This window comes from Notechis scutatus, chromosome 7 (assembly GCF_049901735.1).
Source record: "Notechis scutatus isolate UNSWTSFEM ecotype Mainland chromosome 7, rNotScu1.2, whole genome shotgun sequence".
Classification (NCBI taxonomy): domain Eukaryota; kingdom Metazoa; phylum Chordata; class Lepidosauria; order Squamata; family Elapidae; genus Notechis; species Notechis scutatus.
Genome location: NC_142015.1, coordinates 11514280 through 11540410, shown reverse-complemented (window position 1 = coordinate 11540410; position 26131 = coordinate 11514280). Strand labels below are relative to the sequence as shown.

General features: G+C 41.1%; 2 long non-coding RNA genes across 4 annotated transcripts in view; one reads left to right on the top strand and one right to left on the bottom strand.

The window, feature by feature from the left end:
- Window positions 1-9975: 9975 nt before the first annotated feature.
- The window catches only part of LOC148130029 (uncharacterized), a 33109-nt gene continuing 16953 nt past the window's right edge, over window positions 9976-26131 (bottom strand). For 2 of the 3 annotated variants that reach the window (XR_015750354.1, XR_015750353.1), the window contains 2 exons: window positions 19676-19755; window positions 9976-10066 (listed from right to left, as the gene is read on the bottom strand). This is a non-coding gene — a long non-coding RNA (uncharacterized LOC148130029). The remainder of the gene's footprint in view (window positions 10067-19675; window positions 19756-26131) is intronic. The other variant, XR_015750355.1, reaches the window with a different exon arrangement.
- LOC148130030 (uncharacterized) lies at window positions 9999-13852 on the top strand. The gene is made up of 2 exons (XR_015750356.1): window positions 9999-10112; window positions 13085-13852. It is a non-coding gene; the product is annotated as an uncharacterized LOC148130030 (long non-coding RNA).

Genomic DNA, 26131 nt, shown 5'->3' with positions numbered 1-26131 from the left:
TTGACTGGCAGGGTGCTGCAGGAGGCTGTCTAGGCCGAAAACAGGCCGCAGGCCAACCGCATGGGGCCTCCCCGCACCCTGTTTTTGCTAGCAGAGGCACCGCAGTCCTGTCCTCTGCTATTTCCAGGCCGGTGCCACTAGATTTAAGCACCCCCTTCCCGCTCCCCAGAGAACTACAATGCTGACACGGCCCTCAAAGAAATCTAGTTTGACTCCCCTGCTGTAGAGCTTTAAGCTCAAGTTGTAGCTACTCACAAATGTGGCCCATAGCTAGCTATAATAGGTGATATTCATTTTTAATTTTCAGAGATTGCCCTATTAATTGGGCTAGCATCACATCTTTAAGCTAAGATAAAATAAAATGAGATTAATTGGTTCAGCATGTTTGGAAGCCCCAGCCATTGTTTTTAGCATGCTGTGTGACAGGCCTTCAAGTTATGCTGCAATATGATTGATGGAATGTTATGGGAATTAAGGAATTGAGGGCTTATCTAGGGTGTTATGTGAAATCTATTGTCTGTTTAGCCACGGTGTACAAAATGAAATGACACAAAGAGACTTCTTGCAGAGCAAGCTGTTGCCTGCAGTGGTTCCTCCATAGCTTGGACTGAGTTCGGATGCAGAAGTCCTTTCCCTTTCCTTTCCTTTCCTGAGGTTTGGAACTACACCTTTCATGATCTTGTCATCAACAATACTCTTTCAATTTCCGTCCAGATGGCAACTGAAGTCCAGATCATCTGGAGGGTTTCAGGGCTGCCTCCACCCTGTTCTAAACCAAGTAGAAGTGTTTGTTCTTTGCCACACAGAATGACAACCATGCGTTTCACCTTCTCAGCAACTCAACTGCCAGTAGAGTGTATGAAACAAGCCAGTAAAAGTCTTAAGAAGAGTCTTGCTAGATTGGCACAAATACCTTTTCAATCTCCCATCCATTTCCTGCAGTGGCTGAGCAGATGCCTTTGAGAGGCCTTTAAAAGGCCTGTAAGCAGAATGGAGGGGAGAATAGAATATAGAATAGAATACTTTATTGGCCAAGTGTGATTGGACACACAAGGAATTTGTCTTGGTGTAAATACTCTCAGTATACATAAAAGAAAAGATACATTCATTAAGAATCAAGAATCATAACATACAACACTTAATGATAATCATAGGGTACAATCAGCAATCAAATAATACTAGGAAACAGTCAATATAAATCGTAAGGACACAAACAACAAAGTTACAGTCCTACAATCACAAGTGGGAGGGGATGGGTGATAAAGAGTGATGAGAAGATTAACAGTAATAGTAGTGCAGACTTTGTAATAGTTGGACAGTGTTGAGGGAATTTTTTGTTTAGCAGAGTTATGGCATTCAGGAAAAAAAGTGTCCTTGTGTCTAGTTGTTCTGGTGTGCAGTGCTCTATAGCGTTGTTTTGAGGGAAGGACTTGAAACAGTTTATGTCCGGGATGTGAGGGGTCTGTAAATATTTTCACAGCCCTCTTTTTGACTTGTGCAGTATACAGGTCCTCAATTGAAGGCAGGTGGGTAGTAATTGTAGAGCACTCTCCCTGCTCTTTCTGAGCAGAGTTTTCCAGCAATTTATAGTTGGGGATTTCATCCTCAATGCTAGGGATACTATAACCTCTATCAACTTTCTGATCAGAGCAAAAAAGTTTAGTATCAATTTTCAGAAATGGATATTATACTGTACACTTGGCCGATGCTCAATGACATCTGGTTTCTTCAGCCTATTGGAATTTTCTTTCAATTGGACTATGACTTGCAGAAAATCAAAGTTAACAGATTGGTTGTTAATGTTATTATTGATATTATTATTGTAAACTCAATTGATTTAGTTGCAGTGGCAAATACTGAAAGAATCTAGTCCATTTCTCTTTGCTTCGTCCCCTGTTTTGGTTCTAAGGAAAATGAGGAGGAAATAAAAGAAGACTAGGCTGCACTTTAGCTAGTTTTGACATGTGGCCTAATATAGATTTGATCTTCTGTGAGTGTGTACATGTTCGTGCACATCTGTAATCCTACATATTTAATAAAATACTGGAAGATTACTATTTATCACAGAGCTTTTTGCATACAGATGTCAAACTGGCAGCACAAAGTAGAAGTTAGGCAGCTACTGCTGTTTCTGAAACTTCCTTGCAAAAAAGTTTAAATTAGTTCTTAAGTCTGAATTATACATCTGGCATGGCAATGTGCATGTAGAATCTTCTCTCCAGTCAGTAATACAAATACACTAGGGAGAATTTCAGAGGTTAAGGTGCAGTTGTAAATTATTTTTGCAAGTGTACAATTTCATTCCCTGCTTTTTAAAAACATCTATGAAGCTGTAAAAATAAGCTACCAGAAGACCGCAGAGCTGGAAATAATACCTTGTAGAAAGTTTCTATGCCATGAAAATTTTCATGGGGCCTTGAGCACCTGTTTTTCTTAGTTTTAGCATAATATTTCAGAGGTGAGAAGTTTCATGGATGAGAAGTTTCATGTATTTAAAGAATGCATTTAACCCCCCCTTTTCCCTTTGAACAACTCTCAATTATTTGTTGTTCTCTCTTTGTTTAAGATTTTTTTCCTCCATGGATGTCATCTCTGATATGAAGCAAAATATGTGCAAAAAATGTGTTGCTATTTTGATATAAATTCAGGTGTTTGAAACTAAACATTCTTTCTGTTCTGCTCTCCTTCCCAAGAGATCTTTTCACTGCAACTAGACCCGCTGGCATCTCTTTGTATATATAATCCAGCTTTCCCTCTACTGTATTTTTTAAAAGAAAAATAATGACATTTCCTCTGTTTTGAGATTTCCAGTGTCTTGACAACTCCTCATTCACCCAGATAGTCCTTAATCCTTTGTTGTTTGCTAAAGTAACAACTGATTTGTTGTATCTACACATTCTCCTTGCTAGTGAGCAAGCTAAGCCTTGTTTAGCATTTGGAGTTTCTATAACACTGGCTCTCCTGTAGTACAGGTAGTCCTTGACTTACAACCATAATTGAGCCCAAAATTTCTGTTGTTAAGCAAGACATTTGAGTTTTTCCCCATTTAAAACCTTTGTTGCCACAGCTGTTAAATAAATCACTGCAATCGATAAGTTAGTACCATGGTTGTTAAGTCAGTCTGGCTACCCCGTCGATTTTGTTTGTCAAATGGTTGCAAAGGATGATCACATCCTTGGGACACAGTAACTGTCATAAGTATGAACCAGTTGCCAAGCATCTGAACTTTGATCATATGTTCATGGGGCTGCTACAAAGGTCATAGGTGTGAAAAATGGCCTTGAGTCACTTTTTTCAGTGCCATTGTAACTTGTAATGGTCACTAAATAAACTGATGTAAGTCAAGGACTATGTGTACTGAGATCTTTACAATACCAAAGAAAGCTGTCAGTGGTGATTGGTCATCCTAGCTATAACTCAAGAATCAAAAATACTATGCCCCACAATAACAATTCCTGGAGACTTAGCACAAAGATAGTGTGTTTCATTAGAGGTTTGTAACAGATATTTGGTTGGGTATTTTAGGGACAAAATGCAAGACTAGGTAAATGTTTGGTCTGAGGTAGCAGACTTCTTAAATTTCCTAAGACTATATATAGAGGCCCCTAAAGCTGGAAAGGAAAATATAACCATTAGAGAATAATAAAGATAATTTTTAATACAAGTTGTTGCCATCTTATGGAGACGTCCATATATTTGCACCTTGGATCTGGTAGCTTTAATACTAAGTTCAATCAAGATATGAGCCACTTTCAGATTCAATAATTTAAATGTGATATACATTCAAAATTTTAGGTTCAACAAGATAGCTGATGCCCTTTTTGGCAGGGGCCAAGAAGTTGCATTTGTTGCTATTAATTTAATGTTCATGGTTTGCTGGATAAAAAGGGGACGATAAAGCAAAGTGGTTTGGTTCCCTTACTCTGAGATTATTTGACATGATTAATTGTTCGAACTTGGTATAAAGAGTTTTCTGCCAAACCTGCATGAGAAAACTGGTCTGAATACTTGGCTGTAGCAAAGAATCTATATATCTTTCTGCAACCTGGAATTAAGGAGAAACTTCCTAACAGTGAGGACAATTAACCGGTGGAACAGCTTGCCTTCAGAAGGTGCTTCATCACTGGGGTTTTTTAAGAAAAGTCTGGACATCCACCTGTATGAAATGGTACAGGGTCTCCTGCTTGAGCATGGGGTTAGACTAGAAGACCTCCAAGGTCCCTTCCAGCTATAAACTGATGTCTTTCTTTCTGTCTGTTAGAGAGAAGGGGGGAAAGAGAAAGAGAGAGTGTTTATTCAACCCACCAGTGCCAAATAATCTATGCCTTAGAACAGGGGTTAGGACCCTCTGGGGAGTCATAAGCAATCAAGAGGTGTCCAAACATGGCACAGTGGTCAAGTTTGGGCTTTTGAATATCACTTAAGTACACTAAAATCCTAAATATTATTCATTAGGGATTGTGCACATTTATTTTTCATTTAAGTCATCATGATATCACAGAATTTGAGAGCTGCTGGTTTAAAACAATGTATGAATGTGGAGATGGTGATTTGTATGAGGAAGAAAAAACAATTGGAAAACATCTTTTGTACAGCTTGCTTAATTCACAAGGTTGCTGTAAGGAGGTATAGATGGATGGGTGTGGGGGAGATGGATGGATGGAAAGACTCAACTCACATAACTTAGAGAACTAGGTGGATGCAGCTATGATCAATGTGACTTAAGTTATTTATGTTTAACTGGGACTTAAAAACTAACAACTTGTTGCCAATCTTTCCAATAGTTCTTTAAAAGGAGATCCAATCTCAATGGTAGATTGCCTAAGAAGCAACAATTTAAAAATGTTTTAATCAAACCAAGTCTGGTTTTAAAAAGTCAAAGTGACAAAAAGCTCTTGATTATATTCAGGAATAGGAACTTTCAAACTTTGTGATTGTGAAACTGTGATTGCAGTTGCTTCACCAAACAGATTTAGAGTTGATCAATGCAGGGACATCAAACTGTATGAGGCTCCCCAATTGCTACCTGCACTTGCATAGAGTAAAAGCAATGTGTAAATTCACAATAATTCAATGCCTTTGTTAAGTCATTCCTGGGGAAGAGAAATATCTCTACAATATAAATATCATAGAATTTTTCCAAAGAGGAAATGATCCAATTCAGGGTTACAAAAAAGAGGGAGGGAGGGGGAGAGAGAGAGAGAAGCCTCTTTCTACAGTTGCCTATGATAGCAACAGCATTTATACACCACTTCACAGTATTTTATCACCCTCTCTAAGCAGTTTACAGAATCAGCATATTGCCCCCAACAATCTGGGTCCTCATTTTACCAACCTTGGAAGGATGGAAGGCTGAGTCAACCTTGAGCTGGTCAGGATCAAGCTGCTGGCAATCAGAACAATTAGCCTGCAATACTGCTTTCTAACCACTGCACCATCACGTCAGTAAAGGCAAGAATGTTGGACTTTCCTTGCTTTAAAAACTAGGGAAAGGAGTTTAATCCACCAATAGCCTTTCATGAACACTTTCCCCTCCACTCCTTACTTAAGTCCCTTTTGGTAAACATTTTGGACAAGCAAGCTGCAGCTTGTGCTGGACTATAGGATCCTACAAACCTGAGGTGGGTTTGGGGTGCAGGAAAAGAAGAGAAAGCAGAAAGCACCAAACATGCCTAGCTTAGCTTTGAGACCAGCCTAGATATACAAGTCTTGAAAGCATTAAAAAGGGCTTAGCCATGGAGCACAGCAATCAGACCACCCCATCAGAGCTAATTCAAGAAATGAAGGAGCACAAAATGTTGACAGGTTGGAGCAATTGCACCACTTCACTTCAGCTGCTTTTGTGGCCCTTTAGTGATACACCGTGCGAGCAAAGGGTCCTTGGTGCTCTTTGAGTTTTCTTGCAGACATTTCATTACCCAAACTAGGTAACATCATCAGCTCTACAAGAAATGTCTGTAGAAACATCTTGCAGAAATGTCTGCAAGGACAAATATTCTCCTTGAATTGAGACTGTGCAAGTGTTACCCATGGGAAGAAACCAACTGCCTCAAAGCCAAGTGGCTGCTCAAAGCAGGTCAGTTCCATCTGGAAATTTCATGAGATGGAATGCATTAGCTCCAACCTTCTGCATCAAGGACGAATGTGCAAAGGCTTTTGTACAGAGCTATTTGATAACATATTCTTATCATTCTAGTTTTCTCTAGAAACATTTTAAATATTCATTCATTCATTTCTATCCCACCTTTATTATTTTTGCAAAAAAAAAAATCAAGATAGCAAATATGTCCAGTGTACCTTCCTCCTCTCATTTTCCCCACAACAATAACGACAACCCTGGGAGGTAGGTTGAGCTGAGAGAAAATGGCTGCCCCAAAGTCACCAAGCTGGCTTTCATGGCTAAAACAGGACTTGAACTCATGGTCTCCTGCTTTCTAGTCCAAACTTACTCTTATAACATAACAAGGGCATCCATTCCCAAATTAGTAATGTGGTTCATTCTTTGCATTAGATACACCAGAGATCATTCAGGGAAGATCAATTAAGCCATCAAGCCACACAACCCTTTTGAAAGTATTTGTTCTCCTATCCCAAGGAAGGCTTTACTCCCCCAAAAAAAATCCTCAATTTATTCAGGTCAGCTGCTCCCTGACATTTCTCATGCCCTGCATCTTCAGGCAGAGAATAATCACAAAACTTTACGGAGCAGGCTATCTGGTTGCAGGAATTGGGTTTGGCTAGTCTAGAGAAAAGAAGGACTGGGTGGACATGATAGCAGTATTCCAGTATTTGAGGACCTGCCACAAAGAGGAGGGTCAACTTATTTTCCAAAGCACCAGAAGGCAAGGCATGAAACAATGGATGGAAACTAATCAAGGAGAGAAGCAACCTGGAATTAAGGAGAAACTTCCTAACAGTGAGGACAATTAGCCAGTGGAACAGCTTGCCTCCAGAAGTTGTGGATGCTTCATCACTTGAGGTTTTTAAGAAGAGACTGAACAGCCACCTATCTGAAATGATGGAGGGGCTCCTGCTTGAGCATGGGGTTGGACTAGAAGACCTTCAAGGTCCCTTCCAGCTCTATTCTGATTGTTACTGTTAATTGTAACCTGCCAGGTTGCTGCCATTTCATCTGCATTAAAGAATTCCCTGTCAAGTCTACTGCTTGGATATTGCCAAAACCACCTCTAACAGGGGATACGAGATGCACTTTATTAATCATTCTGCAGTTAACAACTTGCACTCGAGAGTTTTTCATGTGATTTGATTTGGTTTCCTGTCATTGGAGCAGCAAGGGAATCAATGTGGCTTTTTTTTGCTCATGGATTTCTATCCAGCTGAGTGGGATTGCAGTCTTCAGATGAAGTAAGAGTTCTGGGTTCTGAGGTGTGGCAATCAATCAATAGCAAATATATTGCTATATACCACATCACACACACAAAGGCATAGGTGTTAATCAGGATTTTTGGACAAGCCAAAATGGTTGGGTTGATCCATCACAATCAGCCATCAATTGTGGTTTATATGGTGCAGTTGTTGGGTCCACACAAGCTGATGAACTAAATGTAAAATTGACACATTATGATTTAACTTGCATTTGTATTTAGCCACCTGGGCACTGGCCATTTCTGTGTCAGACATGTTTGGAGTGGCATATAAATTTAGTTAAATAAGTGACCCCACTGGTGATTTATAATTTCTTCATAACAGCCAATCCTTGCTGACAAGACAAGGATTCCCCTCACTTGTTATTTTAAAAACAATGCCTGATCTATCTATCTATCTATCTATCTATCTATCTATCTATCTATCTACCTACCTACCTACCTACCTACCTACCTACCTACCTACCTATCGGTATCTAATATCTCTATCTCGTGAACTTAAAAAGTTATATACCTCTATCTCTATATCTATCTGCCTATCTTGTTTTGGCTACCTCTGCCATCCAAGTACTGTCACTCCACAAAGCAGTAAGTGAAGCCATGGCACAAACTAGATAGGTCTTGACTTACAACCATTCATTTACTGACCATTCAAAGTAACAACGTATTACCTACTGCTGGCTCTCACACTTATTATTGCAGTTTCTCCACAGACCCATGATCAAAACTCAGGTCCTTGGCATCTGGCATATATTTATGAAACTTGCATTGTCCAGGGGTCATGTGATCACCATTTGTGATCTTCCCATCTAGCTTTTGACAAGCAAAGTCAATGGGGGAAGCCAGATTTGCTTAATGACCATGTGATTCACTTTTTTTTTTTAAAAAAAGGTCATAATAATGGACCACCTTGCTTAGCAACAAAGATTCTGATCCCAATTGTGGTCCTAAGTCAATTGTGGTTTTAAGAATGTACTACCTATACATTCCAGGCCACTCTGCTTATGCTTCACCTTAATTCAAACGAAGTGCGGATGTTTTGACTCATTTCTCCCTTTTGCTGATACAATATGGACCAGCATTTGGAGTTCTTTCTCCAGAAGACGCGCCTGCATTTTCAGGCTGGGAACCTCACTTTGAGTACCTCTAACTTAAATTCAAACAGAGGTTCCTCCAATCTAGCCAGAGACTTTTTATATAATTTCATTTTTGTATGTCTTTGTTTCTTTTGGGGGCAGTTGTTTGGACAGCTCAGAGGGACATGGCACATTCTCGGTGTTCCAGCTCTTGGCAAAGAACTGCGGATCTTCTGACGGCCAAACAACCCCTGTCCGAGTTCTGGACCACAACTGCAAAAGGCCTTTTGTGGTTGACTCCTGGTTGACCCCGTTTCTCTCACACACACCCCTCCTGTGAATGGCTGCAATAGCACCAGCTGTCCCTTCTTCAAACCCTCACCCAGAAGGAAAAAGCACTGATTATCCAAATACAGTCATTAAAGGGGAAATGTGTTTTTAGAGCTGTCAGGATGATTAATGAGGGCTAGCAAGCTTTGCAAATGCACTTGTTTAGTCTAACTGGCAGGCTCTGTTTCCCTTTGATTTATCGCAGCCACGGCTCAGGCCTCTGTGTGTGTGTCTGTATAGGGATACGTTTCCCTGCCCCAATTGCATGAGGATGCAAGAGAGGAATGGGGAAAATCAAGGCACTTCATTACTGTTGCTGATTACGATTAGGATTATTTTGATACCCGAGCAGAAAAATATGAAAGCGTTTTGTGGTCCTGGGGAATTGCAGAAAAGGCAATTCTGCTTTTTTATTTTCTTTTTTACCCCCTTTTGGCTTCAACTCAGCCAGACTTAACAAAGGCGACATTATACGTTTGGGCTGGAAAAAAGAAACGTGTTGGGTTCTGTCATGCACAAGCTGTTCTCTCAAGGTGCAAGCCCTTTGCTAAATCTCCCGGTTAATCCATCACATAGAGAAAAGCTGCAGTGGAGATGTCCACAAAGGAATCTCGGAAAATACAAAGAGCATCAAAGATCTGTAGTCCATGAAGGATGAATTCTGCTCTAGCCAAGAAGAAGGCAGATGCTGGTGCAAAAATAGCAGAGCTGGGTGGAAAAAAAGAGGTGCACTAATAGGGACTGAATGGTGCCTACCAGGCATTGAAGTGGAAGCTTTTCCTCTGAAACTCCATTGAAGTATCACAGATTTTGGCTTTTGAGTGCCATATTTATTTATTATTTATCATCTCTAATTACTGCCTTTCTTCTGAAGTCTTTCTTTTTCCCTCTACCTTGATTTCTTTTTCCCGGTATGGGAAAGATTAAGCAGAAAGAAATTGATAACTTGTGTCCATCACACTGTTGTGAATCTAGCTGGTTGTTTTCATCAAACAAATCAAGGATGAAAGAAAACACAGCTTAATAGGGCGTGAGTTTCCAGCCCAGAATTGGCTCAAGGTCATCTAATAAACCACAATCACAGAAGTTTTGGGAAGACAATACAGGTAATCGTTGACTTACAACCACAATTGAGCCCTAAATTTATATTGTTAAGTGAGACATTTGTTAAGTGTTATTAATTTAATTCCATCCATGGTCAAATACAATAGGTGATCAGCAACTCTTCAAGGTTTTCAGAGAAGAGTCCATCAATTGCCACAAAGAAGTGAGGGGCTGCGACATAGAAGAGTGGGTTAACCTATTTTCCAGGCACCAAGAGGTAAGACAAGAAACAATAGATGGAAACTATCAAGGTGAGAAGCAACATAGAACTAAAGAGAAATTTCCTGACAGTGAGAACAACTAACCAGTGGAAGGGCTTGCTTACAGAAGTAGTGGGTGCTCCATCACTGAAGGTTTTTAAGACGAAACTGAATGGGCATTTGTCTAAAATGGTATAGAGTAGGGTTGTCAAACTCCCAGCCCATGGGCCAGATGCATCACACTCTGGTCACACCCATGCCCGGTATAGCAAAGGGGGAAAAAGTCCCAATATGTCATGTGACATCACCGTTTGATACCCCTGGTTTAGAATCTCCTGCTTGAGCAGGGGGTTGGATTAGAACAGTGGTCGCCAACCTTTTGGACCTCAGGGACCACCAAACTCATAATTTTAAATCCCGCGGACCAGAGACCCTGGGAAAATCTCCAAAAAAGTCTGCAGGAAAATTTCCCACCCTGTTTTCCTACCAATCGATCGTTCTTTATTTGGGATCGCAGGATACCATCTCCAACTCCATTCTCAGGGGGAGAGAGAGAGAGAGACTTTTGGCTTCATGCAAGGAAAGCAGCAGAAGCAGCAGAAGTCTTTCTTTTCTCCCCCAAACTCCGTCAAAAATGAGTCTTTGTGAGACTTATTGCACTGGTGCAGCCTCTTGGAGCAGGATGTCTTGCAGGGTCCCAAAGACTCATTTCTGGTGGAGTTTGGGGGAGAGAAAGGAAGACTTTTGCTGCTTTCCTTACGTGCAGCCAAAAGCAGAAGTGGAAAGAAGCAGCCCAGTGGTCAGGTGAGGCACTTGGGCAAGTTCCCCCCCCCACCATGTTGTTTGCAATGCAAGCGACGCAAGACTTCCTGTGGGCCATGTGGGCGGCCTGGATTAATTACTTTGGGGGTGCTTTGGGGGTAACATTTCTCTGCGGACCACCAAAAAATTTTCATGGACCACCAGTGGTCCCTGACCCACTGGTTGGCAACCACTGGATTAGAAAACCTTCCAACTCTGTAATTCAGTTACTCTGAGCTCTACTTGGATGCAAAGTATTTAAATTTGGAATTTTCTGCATGCAAAACATATGCTCCCCACTGAACTGCAATCCGGAACTGCTTGTGGTTATCTGTTTTATGTCACATTCATGCTCTCCTTGTATGGATTCCACATTACAAGCATTGAAGAAAATTTCTCTTTTTCCAAAACGTTCATCTGAGACAATGGCCAGGACAAATCTATGCCACAGTGATTTTCTAGAGGGCTCTGTTGATGTCAGTTTTCAGCCAGACCTATTGTTTAGTGTAAGATGGTCCTTGATGATGTATGATCAGCAGTCAGCCCTCTGTTTAACATCATGACAAATAGCTAGAGAGACATCATTTTCTTCCCCCCCAAAGAACATCTCCTGGAAACATTTAGCAGACCTCTTCATTTAGAAAGGCTGTTTCTTGAACTTGATTCCCAGAAAGAATCATCCTCAGCTTCCTTTTTTTTTTTCTTCAGCAAGTCATACTGTATACCAAGCTAGGGTTTATCAAATCATGGTTTATTAAATAAATCACCATGGGGCAGTGTTATGCAACATATTTATCTAGGAACAATTGTTTATAAAATGATACGGCTCAGTTTACATGCTTTTCATCTTCTGTTTGCATCAGTACTGTGCACACCACATGGAAGCAAAGTAGCAAATCCACTTTAAAAAACACATTATGTCTTCATGAGATATGTGATCAGAGCTATTAGCAGTACATGGAGAGAATAACCAGGCACACAAATCACTTGATCATAAGTTATACTTGCTCTGGTGAAATGTATTGCATTTCTGATCAAAAGTGGACAAAGATTTGCAAGAAAATCATCTTTGCTTCTTTATGGGTATATAGATGAACATTTATAATCGGTATAGTATATGCAAAGTATGCATATACTATAACTTTAATTTTTTTAATCTGCCTTTGCATCATTGAACAGTCTGGAAGAAGTGAAGGATGTACCGTAATCACTCAGTAAAATCAAGAGTGCATTCTCCCATTAATAACTTAAAGGATCTTTCAGAAGCCAGCACTGTTTTCCAAAATAACAACAGTGAGGCCAAACTTTCTGTCTTGTCAGCGAGGATTGGCTGACTATAAGACACTAGTGGGGTCAACTGGGGTGGCGCAGTAGCTCAGCGGTTAAAGACACTGGGCTTGTTGGCTGGAAAGCCAGCAGCCCAGGTTTGAGACTTGAATGCCACATGACAGGGTGAGCTCCATCCTCGCCTCAGTTCCTGTCAACCTAGCAGTTCAAAAGCAAATAAATAGGTAACACTTCGATGGGAAGGTAACAGTGTTCTGTGACATCATGCTGGCCATATGACTGTGAAAATGTCTTTGGACAGTGCTAGCTCAATGACCCTGAAATGGAGATGAGTACCACCACCTAGAGTCAGCAACGACTAGCGGAGTAAAATCTGCAGGAATTCCTTTACCGAGTGAGGTTACTTATTTGACCAAATTTATATACTACTCCAAATGTCTGACTTAGAAATGGCTAGTGTCCAGGTGGCTAAATACAAACTTGAGTTAAATCATACTGTGTCAAATTTAGATTTAGTTCAGCAGCTTATGTGGATCCAACAACTGTGCCTTATAAACCACAATTGATGGCTGATCATAAGGGACCAATCCAGCCACTTTGGCTTTGTCCAAAAATCCTGATTAAAACCCATGGCTTTTACAATCTACAAATCATGATTTATGGCTTGTGAAGCCACCGCTTGTGATTTACTCAAGTCATGGCTAAAACAAAATATAGTTTAGTGCATGATGTGAATCCAATCACCAGAGTCCGTGGCTGTTAATTATATTATAGATATGGCTGCTCCCAGATGGGATTTTTTTATAATGAACTTCTCTTGTTCCTGAAAAACTATACCCATTCCAGACAACCATTTTTGTTTGTAATTTTCCAGTTTTTTTCTCATTTCTTCTTTTCCCAGTTAAACAGAAAAAGAATGGAAGCCTAGTGTCCTTTGGAGCTACACATCTGGAAGTAGCCCATACTTCTTCCTGCTGAAACCACCATGGTTTCCTTAATCCTCCATGCTCTCAAGGACACCATTTGAGACCGAGGAACAGACTGAAGAAGGGTTAGATGCTAAAGAAGAAGGAAAGCAAATGTCTCCAGTGTAAACTAAGAACTTTGTTTCATAGCCGCACACTGATTTTTCATTCAACACGGATTGTACAAGTGGTTTTAATAGCTGGCAGAGCAGAAATAACCACAAATGTCTTCTTTTGGAATAGGGGAGAGGGGAGAGAGTATGGAAGGATGTATCACTTCAATATTTTAAAAAATGAGTAGGGTAGTATCAAGAGGATTTAAAACTGCTGCAAGCCACAAACTGGAATCTACATATTCTGTAAAGTTTTACTTGGCAGGGTTCTTTCATCCTCTCACTTCCTCCCCCCTCTAAACAATATAATTTTATATTGTACCATTAGTACCCCCCACAACGTTTGGGTTTTGAACAATATGGCCAGGCATCTGCTACAGGTTTACTAGTAGAGCTTAAATTAATCTACTTTTGGAGGAATAGAGCTGAAAAGGAATCAAGATCAGTTAACACCTAATCCATCTGGACACCCATCCATCCATTTCTTAGATGTCATGTTTTGCTCCCTAGGTGGCCATTACTATTTTTTTTATTATGAATTCTATAGATATCTTAAATAGCCCTAAAAACAGTAAATATTCTTTCACTTCCTCCATGTTAGCATTTTTACAGACCTCTGTCATGCAGAATGTCTGACAATTGTTCTAAGAAGCATGCTTAGATCCTATAGAACAGTGGTCCCCAGCCTTTTTTGTACCACGGACCGGTACAATCCACGGACCGATCCACGGACCGGTACCGACATCAGCACGCACGACCAAGGCAAGGCGAGCCGAGCGACCGGCCAGCCAGCCGTCCCCCACTTCTCCCCGCCACCTTCAACTCCTCCTTTGTACCTTCTCGCAGTTGATGGGCTTTTCGGGCTCTTAATCGCCTCCTGAGTAACACGAGACTCCACCGCCATTGGGACGGCTCTTCGTTCGAAGTCGCCCCCCTCTTCAACGAAACTAAGGCGCGAGGATTTCTTCAGCTCCCAAACGCCGCTTTCCAACCGACGACCAACAAGATCACCCGGAAGCACTTTCTCAAGCGCCGTCGAAACAAGATGGCGGCGCCCAAGCAAAATAGGCGGCCCGGTACAAAATGATCCATGGACCGGTACCGGTCCGGGGCCCGGTGGTTGGGGACCACTGCTATAGAATATTGACCTGTGTTCATGGAGGCTCACTATAACCTTGTAGAAATATCACATGCTAGACAGACCTAATGCTCCCCTGTAACAGTTTGGTACTGTGTCAAGTTATAGAACAAGGAAACTTGTCTACTACAAGCAATCTTAGAACATGAGGAGAGCTTTGTTCAACTAGTACCTTAGGATTCTTGACTCTTTGATGAATGTATCTTTTCTTTTATGTACACTGAGAGCATATGCACCAAGACAAATTCCTGTGTGTCCAATCACACTTGGCCAATAAATCTATTCTATTCTATTCTATTCTATTCTATTCTATTCTATTCTGTTCTGTTCTGTTCTGTTCTGTTCTATTCTATTCTATTCTATTCTACTCTACTCTACTCTACTCTACTCTACTCTACTCTACTCTACTCTACTCTACTCTACTCTACTCTATTCTATTCTAGATCAAACATCTCTGTAACCCAGGGATGAGCAAATTATAAACTTTTGCCAGTGATTCCTTTTTTCTAATTTCAAAAGAAAATTGCAAGCCTTAATTCAAAAAGGATCTATTGTAAGCAGACTGGTCTGAGGGAGGCAGAGACGTGGAAAGTAATCACTGTCAAGATGATAGATGAAAAGGATATCAGAAATGGAGACAATCCAGCCATTTTTGCTTCTCTAGCCCCACCCAGTGTTTGTTAAGCCTGCCTATTATTGGCATATAGCCTCAGAAGGTTACTTCCAAGGAAAAAGGCATGTAACCCAACCTCTTGTTTCAAACATTCCCAATGTGTGCCCTCACAATCTGGCCTTAGAAGAAAACCCATCTCCACCAGAAGCTGCTGCCTCCCATCAAAGAAAATACACTCATTTTAAACATGAAACATTTATTCAGACAACTTGATCCACCATCATCAATAGAAGTATCCTGTAAATGTTATCTTCATTGCTGTTCACTCTATGAGGGGCATCTATGATCTCTAGTGCATAAAAACATTGCCCTTGTGAAGACTGAGAAAAGATTGTGGGGTCACATAGGTTAGTCCTGTCCTCACATTTGCCAAGCCTTTTACTATAGGCCGGCAAGGAAAATTCTTCTACAGGAAAGCAATGTTTGAAATGTCCCGTCCCCCCCCAATTTATTATAGTTGCTGTTTGAGTTGTCATTCAATGTTCTACACAAAAGACATATGGTATCTGAATCGATATGGATGTTTCTCCCAGATCATCATGTTTAGCAAGGTTTTGAATACCATTAATATCAGAAAAGGAACAGCTCTAAAAGCATTTCTGAGATTGAAATCTATAATACACCACTAATTTGGTCAAGAAAGTTGATTTTACCTTGGAAAATAAGCTTTAAGTTTTAAAAGTCTTGCTCTAATTTTCAATATATAGGCTTATTGCAAAAAAAAATCAAGTAGTGAGAAGAAATGTTCAGTGAGAGAAAAAATAGTTAAGTCTTCTCTATTTTTTAAAAGAAAAAAAATGTATTATTGCAATGAAGTATTTCACTATGATATGATTCACTATGATATGATATGAAACATTTTTGCTTTAAGGAAAGGAGTAACTTGACAGAAGCAGAGGAGAAAAGAAGACATTAACTTTAAATCCCAATGAGCATAGCAGTAGCCATACTTAACCATGTTCTCTGAAGTTCAGAATGCATTACTACAAATGCATTACTACATTCTTGAAATGTAAGCCCTAAAACTGAAGCTACATGAAGCAAGCCTTGTCCAAAGCCACCAAAGAGGTTCTTAGCTCTAAGAATATTTGAACTGAGCTGCTTCGCCTCTCCACCAGCTGTTGGAGCTGCACTAGAATGAAGCTGAAAATCAAGGAGCTCTTGAATTTCAGGAACTTATCTGAGCGACCATAGAGGAGGGGGAGGAACTTCCAATAGAAAAGAATACCTGTAGCTCAAGATTAGTGCTCTCCAAACTTGGTTGTTTGCTTGCAGATGTTTTATTACCCAACTATATACATCATCATTTAGTGTCTTTACTTCCCTACTGACCCAATCTAAGATTGTCTAAGATTGTCCTCTTTCCATGTCTAAGATTGGTTCTCTTTCCAAGGTAGTTGGAAGTAAGAGGTTATAGCAATAGCAATAGCTCTTAAGACTTATATACTGCTTTATAGTGCCTTACAGCCCTCTCTAAGCGGTTTACAGAGCCAGCATATTGCCCCCAACAATTTGGGTCCTCATTTTACCCACCTCGGAAGGAGGGAAGGCTGAATCAACCTTGAGCTTGGTGAGATTCGATCTGCCAAATTGCAGGCAGCCGGTGGGCAGAAGAAGTAGCCTGAAATACTCCACTCTAACCATTGCACCACCACGGCTCATATGTGCCTGGTTCAGCTCAACTTTTATGGAGTTACTTGTCCATTCATTGTCACCGGAGGGCCAATGGCTCCTCAAAGTGTTCGTTAAACTTGCTTTTTGGGGGAAAATTAAAACCTTTGGAGATGACAAGGATGGAGTTGGTTACTTTTCCATCACAAGCAGGGCTCAGTGACAGAATGAAAATCCCTTTCCTGAGCCCTATATAAATATTTCTTCCCCATAATTACGTGCAGCTGTTAAACTGGGATCCCTGGAGAGCACAACATGCAGTCATGTGAGCCTTCAAGGCTGGGATCAGCCCACCCTTCCTCCTCTTGTCCTGCCCTGCCCTGGACTCCATGCCTTTTCCCTGTTCCTTCTTGTGAGAGGTCTCCGGATTCACCCTCCTTGTCCTCCCTTCTATTTGTTTCAATGAACAGCCCTTTTATCTATTCTGTAGGTACAAATAAAGCTGTCCGATTTGATCAGGTTCTTGATATGACAGGTTGAGAAAGAGCTGGGGAGGGGGGGAGAGAGGCTGCTCAAACAGAGCTCCCTTGTCTGTCAGGATCTGCTTGACACTCTCTATAATAGCCAGATTGATGAGCTCCTGAAAGTAGAGCCCTGTGTGTTTTCAAGTTCTATTTTGGGTGAAAACACTTCTTGAAAGATCTTGAAAGGAGCTGGCAGTTGAGTAGTTCGAATGATTAATGAGGGCTGGCTTGGCTGGGTAAGATTTTGTTGGCTGTGCCAGCAAGTGGCAGTGGGCCTGTTCCAGCAAGCCAGAAGATGAAGCCCATCCTCTCCCCACAATTCCCAAATAATTCTCTTTCTCTCATCCCAGTGTTTTCCCGGAAATCACATGGAGGCGACAGGCTCCACATGTGGAAAAAGTTAAATAAACGACTGCCGAAAGGGGCCTCACCAAGCCGAGCTGAGTGAGTTAAAAAAAGATGTTTATGGATTTAGGAGAACTTGGGTCTGCAGAGCTATCATATATTTAAAAACAATAAATATCATTCAGTAAATCAAGACTCCCCCATCTCCTTCCCCAGTTGGAGCTTTCAGAGTCTAGATATCCAGTACCTTGGGGGGGGGGGACCTAGATAGGACTCCATTCTTTCATATCTCCTATTATTTTTATTTATGGATTCTAACCAATAGGAACAAAACAATCATCTACTTAATCTGGGGGCTGGGTGGGGAGACAGCTAGTTGGCACTTTGCATGGCAAATTGATACATTCAAAAATAATGACTAGATTCACCTGAGAAATAATTGATGTGATTTGTAATTTTTTGCAGAAAAATTCTATCATTTCTTGCTACTAGTTAATTTGGCATTTATTAAATTCTCATGGGTGGCATTACAACTGCCCACAAGGTTCATATGACTGGCCTATTCTTCAGTGTGTGATCGCTTATCCAGAAATGGAGGCTAACTTCCTAGGGCGATATACTTAACAAATCCTTTTCATTAGCTTTTTTCAGAGCAGGAAATATGGGCAGCCAGAGAGGCTTCATAGTGTGAGAGAAATGTGGAGCATAAAACAGCAGCAGTGATGCTCTCCATCATCTTTGAGATGGTTCTTTTATCATTCAGGCAGATGGAAAGAGAAGCATGCCTACAACAGACCCAGTTTATATTCCCTCTTCTCTGTGTGCATGTGGGTTGTAGACCTGTCTTAGACACAAAACCAACTGCGTGGCCTTGGGTCAGTCCTTCTCCCTCAGCCTTAGGAAGGGGACAAGGGTAAAACCACTTCCTAAATCCATACATATGTATACAGACAGACAGAATTTCCTCTTCCCAGTTTGGTCTAGTGGTTGAAGTACCAGACTAGAAAACAGGAGACCATGAATTCATATCTGGCCTAAGCCATGAAAGCTTTGGACTTGGATGGGTGACTTTGGATAAGTCCCTCTCCATCAGCTCTAGGAAGGAGACAAGGGCAAACCACTTCATACATACATACATACATACATACATACATACATACATACATACATACATACATACTTTTCTCTTTCAAGTTCAGTGTAGTGCCAGAAAGGAAGAGACTGTGACTTCTAGTCCCACCTTAGCTAGGAAAGCAAGCTGGGTGGTCTTGGGTGAGTCACTTTCTCAGCCCAACTCACCTCACAGGGTGGGGAAATAGGAGGAGGAAAGAGGGTTAGGTATGTTGGCCACCTTGAGTTACTTGTAAAAATAATAAAAGTGGGATACAATTAGAAAAATAAACAAATCTCCATAGCTTTCTAGTCCATCCATTCTTGCTATTTTAGAATCAATTGCATAAAGGCCTTCCATCAGAGAACAAAGTCAATTTCATAAACCTTCCACCACTAGTCAGTTTCACAATTCTTCTACCTATAACCCACCACTAAGCTTCAATCCTTGTCCTCTGGTATGAATGCAGGGGTCAGGTGTTGCTGGAAGACCCTTCCATATGATTCTAGACATCTCCTGTGTGTGGTTTTCTCATACCAATCAGGGTTAGGAAAGTAGCTTTCTGTCTTTTCCTTCCTTCCTTTCCTTTCAACCGTGTTGCAGAGGCCAGCTCGCATAATTCCTAGCCATCTGCAAGGATTTTGGGGGGCTGCCATCTGCATCGCCTAACACCTGGGCCCCTTATACAGCCTTACCACAGATCTATCAATGGAGAGAGATTCTTTCCACTGACCTGCTGAAATGGAAACATCCAAAGAAATGTTTTCTCTGTGCAAGCACGGGCAGGCATCTAGAGATCAAGCTAAGCCTGGCTTGCCTTTGATCTATATCCAGGACCCATTAGTCATCTTCACTGGGACATCTCTGCAGCCTTAGTGCCTCACAGCAGTGGGGAACATTCAGAGGAGGGCGATTCTCTTTCTTCTTCCATGCAGAGCTGTGGATATTAATTCATTTGTTCACTCATTCACTCACCCGTCTGGATTTCTCCTTGAGCTTGCTCAACCCTCACCTGTCTCATCTGTGATTCACTGGGAGGTGAGCCCACTATGCCTCATTGTCTCCAGACAGTTCTGCCAATCACTGTAGGATCTGAAAGAGCAGAGAAAAGCTGCTAGAACAAGAAAGGGATGTGAGACAAGGCCTGAGCCTCTGATCTTTAATTAAATCAGTTTATTTTGCCAGTGGCAAAGGGGACCACAGAGCATCCTCTGGATATATTTGTCTTTCTATGCTAGCTGATAAGGTAATCGCCTGTTGCCCACTGAAGAAAAAAATACATTGCCAGAGAAAAAGTGAAAATATGGAGACAGGCATGCACCTTAGACAGAATGGCCTCCTTGCTGGCTGCAACTGGAAGAGTTCCCTAAGGATGTAGCCAAATCCATGAGCCTGTGTTTCCACATCCACTCTGAGCATCCTGTAGCACTTCAACGATTAAGCACTTGGTGCCGGTATTGTTTTCATTACAGAAATCCTTCAGAAGCAATTTGAAGATCCTTGCTAGCCTTCCTTTTTGATGTGAGTTGAAAATCACTGCAGAGCTGCTGCAAACAAAAAACAAACCAGCCCTGACCCCATTTCGCACAAAGGGAGAAGAATTTTAAACACTCAAACACCCTGGGACTATGCTTGACTAGTTGACGTTAGGGGGGAAATGGGGAAAACTCATAGAACTTGTCAATGTCACACCTGCTCATCTGGGCTACTGAGAGAAGCTGAAAAGCCATCAGTTTTAACATTCCCTTTATCGAACCCAAAGCTCAGCATATAGGATTCTGTTTTCCAGTAAGAAAACCAATCGCCATTAACTCATACCAAAAAGTTACTTTCAGTTTTCCAACCACTTTGCAATTGAGCCAAATATAAACTATTTTCTTCCTCTAGCATGCCTGGTAGCAGGAGATCCAGATCTGCTTTCCACCAAAGAATTAGCCCTATGCAGGCCTCCAGTCTCTAGGAGCACCGAATCCATGAAGAAACAGACACACGAACAAGTACACATGTCCATGTCTGGCAGGTTCCTGAAGTTTCATTGGCCAATAGGTGCTGCCAGCTTGTTCTCCAGCCTACCATAACAGAATAAGAGTTGGGGGTCCTCTAGCCTAACCTCCTGCTGAGGCAGGAAGCCCTGTACCATTTCAGACAAATGGCTGTCCAATCTCTTCTTAAAATCTCCAGTGTTGGATCACCCACAACTTCCGGAGCCAAGTCATTCTACTGATTATTGTTCTAACTGCCAATAATTTTTTCCTTAGTTCTAGGTTGGTTTTCTCCTTGATAAGTTTCCATCCTTTGCTTCCTTCAGAGGAGCTTTGGAGAATAGCTGGACTCCCTCTTCTTTGTGGCAACCCCTGAGATATTGGAACACTGCTATCATGTCACCCCTAGTCCTTCTTTTCATTAAACTAGACATACCCAATTCCTGTAAATAATGCAAACTTCCAGAAATCCTGGCTTTGGGACTATTGATGAGAGCTGCATATGCCTCCCCTCTACTCAGCAGTTTCCTGAATCAGCTCCCAAAATCCAAAGAGTGGGGAACACACAGGTACTCCTTGACCTACAACCACAACCAAACTCAAAATTTCCATTGCCAACAGAAGTTAGTTTTGCCCCATTTTGCGACCTTTCTTGCCTCCATTGTTAAATGAATCACTGCAGCTATTTAGTAACACAGTTGTTAAGTGAATCTGGCTTCCCAACTGACTTTGACAGTTCGTAAAAACTGATCGTGTGGCCCCCAGGACACTGAAACCATCATAAATACAAGCCAATTTCCAAGTCTTTTGATCATGTGACCATGGAGATGCTGCTAATGTCACTCACTTTTTTCAGTGCCACTGTAACTTTGGTTATCAAATGAATAACCAAGTCAAGGACAATCTGTACTGCAAAACTTCTTGCAGATTGACCAAATCCTTTTTCTTGTGGGTAGTTAGACAGTCCCCAGGTGGTTCTTTTTCCTTTTCCCCAGATAGCTGGATTCTTTGGAGTGACTAGCCCTGTCAAGATTGACAGAGTGATTAATAAGCAACAACTTTGAAATTGCCATTACTGCCACTTTAGTATTGTTTGGCCTGGTTCTTAATGAGTGTGGACATGCTCTTGCAAAGTTCTTCTCTGAGGCAGCTTTGTCTCATGTGCTGCTGATGTAGATGATGAAGAGAGCTAAGCAGCCTATCCAAGAAACTTGCACAGGATAAGTCCTGGTTCAGAGGAACTTATATCAGTACAGGCAGCCAGAGAAGGTTCAATGTGGTATTGAAATGTGAAATCCAAAAGAACACTCCCAGCATCAGTGCCCTTCCTTCATCTTCAACAAAAAAGTAAATTTAAAAACTCCATTGGGGAAATTCAAAAGAAATTCTCAACTACCTTGAGAATAAAAATAAAAGAAAAACACACACAGAAGTCTCTTTTGTAGGTTAAGAAAACAGGGGAAATGGGAAACCGATGTTGGCCACACTATTAATCTTAGCAAACCAAAGGAAACACACGCATGAAGCCAACTGATAGATCCATAGGTTAGTTCCTCCTAGGCATGTTGACTCCAGCTGCCTTTCTTTATACTGGGTATCATCTGTCAGAAGACTAGTGGACATTACCATCTAACAAGGACCGGGTTTATTGCAGCAAGGTTACTCTGCTAAAACAATATTGGGAAAAACAAATGCACTTGGAAATCTGGGGTGTGTTTTTACTTTGGAGATTTATTGTTCTGGGTAGATTCCAGAAAGACATAGCTTTTCATTTTTCTCATTATTAGGAGATATCAGCTTGCAAAGTTGAAAGGGTTCTGGAATTCTGATTTATTGGAAGAGATGATCTGGAGAAATGCAATTAGTTGGCTGGGACTTCTCAAGCAGGTCCAGGTGAGAGAGGGTATAATATATACCTCCCCCACCCTCCCCTTTTCATTCTCCCTCTCTCCCTCCCTCTCTGTCTCATTAACACGCAGAATTATTGCATCTGCTATAGCTGTACCCAATTTTGGAAGGAATTTTTTAGTTATTTTTTTTAATTCTTGGCTGTTTCATTTTGGCTATGTTTTAGGGAGTGAGACAAATTATTTGAGGTGAGAAGGACATTTTCATCAGCAGGAGATCATTGCGGGGCAATGCTAATAGTTTCATACCTTCCACTATCCTGATCTGGATACATTCTGTGTGTTTTTAGTTAAACAAAATGCCAAAAGTAGATTTTTTGAATCCAGAGACTTTTGAACCTTCCTCTACCTATTGACTGTCCTAGTTTGTTGTATTTAAAACCAGTATTTAATCGGGACTGGGTTACCTTTGGTAATAATAAACTTCATACAGGCAAGTAATGGAATTTTAGGCCGTTATATTGACAGGAGGCTGACAAGAGGAAAACTAAGTATTCTGCTTAAACGCTTATACACACACACACTACATTCAACATAGAACAACAGCAATTTGCTACAGAAGAAAGAACTCTTAATTTTTCTTACCCCAATACCACAGCATGATCTTAGATCCAGCTACTAACTTTTTTTCTTTCTTTTTTTTTTACAAGGCTGGTATTCACAATCCATTGTTCATATATACTCTGACTTGGACCCTAGACTTTTCCTTGATATCTAAAGGGAAACCCACACTCTTTAGCATGCTGTAGGCATCCCTTGCTGGCTGTGACTTTTTCACTCTCCCTTTGTTTCAGCTTTCAGCTCTGCTTTGGTTTGTCTCATTTTATTCTTTCTCTGTTTCAACAGCCATTTTGTAGCTTTCGCTGGTCTGATTAAGCAAGGGGCCTCCTTCCCCTTCTCATTATTTCTTAGGCAATGACAAATATACACCACTAGCTTCCTTCAAGCCCAGAACTTACACAATGGGTTTAGATGCCAAAGTGAAAGAACACAGCTGCTTGGATTAAAGTCAGCAGTCGTGCTGGAAAACTCTTTTTATGCATTTCCAGAATAATCAGCTCCTGCTTTCTCTCAGCTCACCACTCAACAGACTGACAAGAAGAGTTATCCAATTCTGAAAAGAATATGAAAGTAGAAGTGATGCAACTGCAGGTAAATGATGTCTTGACTTGTACTCCATCCAGGTGAATATTTTTTTCTCTCTCACATTGTTTTCCTCTGCATCATGGCCTGACAAACATTAACAAGACTGATGGTGCTGGGAAAGCGAGTCTCCATTTAAACTGGAGGGAAATCTAATCTTAAACATATCTTATATAGCTGACCAGAAATGTTTAATTATAAGGAAAAACAATAGAAGAGAATACCTATAGCTCAGGGTTGAACTGTGCAGGCCTTGATGCTCTCTGCAACTGATAGTTTGCTTGCAGATGTTTCACTACCTGCCAAGGTAACATCCTCAGTGCTAGTGAGTGTGGGGATTTGCTTCATTACAGCAGACAGATTAAATCATAGTTTCAGTTGGAAACCCAGCATCATAGACCAAGCTATATCCAAATACACTAGGGAATTCCTGCAAGACAAATCAGCCATCAACAGACATATCAAGATAAACCACATTTACACGCCATTCAAAAGAGACAATTAAAAAGGAGAAAACAAAAAGGCTAGAACACATCCTTTCCAGCAGCCAACTCCCAGATAAGCAGGGATTAACAAGCAAGCAAGCAAACACAACACCCAAATCAAGGACCTACCAAGGAGAAAACCACACTCCCACCAACACAGGCAGGACAAGCTACTATATGTAAACAGAGAGCAAATCTCACACTCATTAACACTGATGATGTTACTTAGTCAGATAATGACACATCTGCATGCAAACAAACAAGTTCAGATATCACTAAGGGTTCCATATTAGCAAGTGTGTTTTTATGCAATTTACACTCCTTTCTGTCCTGGGTCTGTGGCAGGGTATGATGGTGTATGATCTTGTCGCAAAGTCTTCTACAGACGATCTACTCCAAGTCCTAGGAGAGAGCTGGCTCTTGTTTCCTTGGTGCTTGGGGAAATGGATGCTGGAACGAGAAAAGAGAGTGGTTCAGAACCGTCCAATAAAAGACATACACTCTCACTCTGAGAATGAATTCCCACAGGTCACCGTTGCAGAATGTGGCCCAAAGGTGTAGTATATCACCTGGCAAGGGTAACTTCTAAGCTGCTTTCTGCATTCCCCAACCCTTTTAATCAATTTTGGAGTGCTTCTATTTGAACAGCTTGCAGCTTCTTTTCTTTTATGCATTTCTTGCAGTTTACTCATCTAGTAGTGTCTGAGAGTCAAAAATCCCAGAATACTGTGGAGTCCTAGTCACCCCCAGATTCCCCTGACCCCCATCCAGTCTGTCCAAACCTTTCCAAGCACTCCTCAAGTGTGGTTAGGGTTGTGGGTTTTTTTCTTTTTGGAAGCAAGTATAATTTCTATCCCTGGATGAATTGTGGTTTAGTGAGGCCATTAAACATTTTCCCATTATAAATTGGGATTCTGGGGCTGGAAACATTGCTCCTTTTATTTATGGACAAGATGACCTGGCATGTTGGCAGTTGTCCACAGGGCTGGTGTCTAGAAAACTAAGTAAAGAAAAAACCTCCACATAAATTTCCCACTGCAAACTCTCAAGTCAGACCCCCGTTTTCCTTTCCTTGGGTTCATCCAGTAGGACTTCCACCAGCATCCTGAGGATTTGGCCCATCTCAGAAGATGCTGCAGTTCAAGCCAAGACATATTCCACTCATCTTCCCATGTGCTTACCAAAAGATTCCTTTGGAAGGGAAGCTTCTCTGGTGCAAAGGAAATCACTTACTAATAAAGAATATTTGTAGCTAAGGTTGACATGAGGAGTCCCTGGTGCTCTTTCAGCTTGTTTTCTTGCAGACGTTTTGTTACCAAACTAGGTAACATCATCAGTGCTAGTCACTGGTAGTCTCACTGGACTAGCACAGATGTTATCTAGTTTGGGTAATGAAACGTCTGCAAGAAAACAAGCAAGCTCAGAGAGCACCAAGGACCCCTCACATTACTTAGCAGAAGGTAAATATTTAAGTCAGTTTGGTTAGAGGATCAGGTAGAAACCAGAAGAGTTCTAGTCCTACCTTGGGATAGTCACTTTCTCTTAGCCCTCGGAAGAACATAAGGGCAACCCCATCCTGAAAAACTTTGCCAAGAAAACTGCAGGGACTTATCCAGGCTTTCTCCAAGAATTGGACATAAATGAATGGAAGAAAATGAAAGTGCTGTGCTCATGCAAGTGTGCTGGTTTTGTAGTGAGCCTGTAGAATTCCCCAAAACTTCATAAATTTCTAAAAACAAATGACATTTTTTATTCTTGCTTGCTACCTCTCAAAAGAGCTTGGGAGTAAAAGCTACAAAAATAACGAAGATTCAAGAGTCATCGTCACTGATGCAGTGATGGAGGCTCTAGGGAGTTTTCCTTACGGTTAAAACAATTAATTGGTGGAACAACTGAAGTTGTGGGTGCTCCAACACTGGAAGTTTTTTTTTAATAAATAAATGTTATTAAT